Source organism: Asparagus officinalis, chromosome 5 (genome assembly GCF_001876935.1).
Source record: "Asparagus officinalis chromosome 5, Aspof.V1, whole genome shotgun sequence".
NCBI classification, from domain to species: Eukaryota; Viridiplantae; Streptophyta; class Magnoliopsida; order Asparagales; family Asparagaceae; genus Asparagus; species Asparagus officinalis.
The window spans coordinates 99,664,274-99,664,687 of NC_033798.1; the positions used below are offsets into that span (position 1 = coordinate 99,664,274).

A 414-nucleotide genomic window follows, 5' to 3' on the forward strand; every position below is an offset into this window, starting at 1 on the left:
AAATTTGCAGGTAATTGATAGAGATGATAATGTTTCTTGTCTCTAGCTGTTCCTGCCCCTTTTCCCTTTTGTTTTCACATGCATAAATGCAAATACTGACTATTTAGAGAGAGAGAGAGAGGGAGAGAGAGAATTCTTGTTGGTTAGACAAACTGAAGTGTGCTACAATATTCAAAATTCCATTTATTGCCTCGTGCTATATCCAAAGCAACTAAACCCCCTCTAAATTAACTCTTACGCTGTTGAAGTGTAGTACAATAAAGATTCTTCCCGACTTATTTAAATCAAAACAGTCCTTTCATTAAGTGAAACACAAGTTTTCACAAGCCCCTCCTCCTTGATCAAACTTCCAAGAATTATCTCACGCCACACTTAACCATCTACCACCACAGATATATTACGTAATTGTTGCAT

At 36.7% G+C, this 414-nt stretch overlaps 1 protein-coding gene across 1 annotated transcript in view; it reads left to right on the forward strand.

The window, feature by feature from the left end:
• Window positions 1-414, forward strand: part of LOC109842241 (NAC domain-containing protein 92-like) — a 2,609-nt gene that overhangs the window by 574 nt on the left and 1,621 nt on the right. The window lies entirely within an intron of this gene.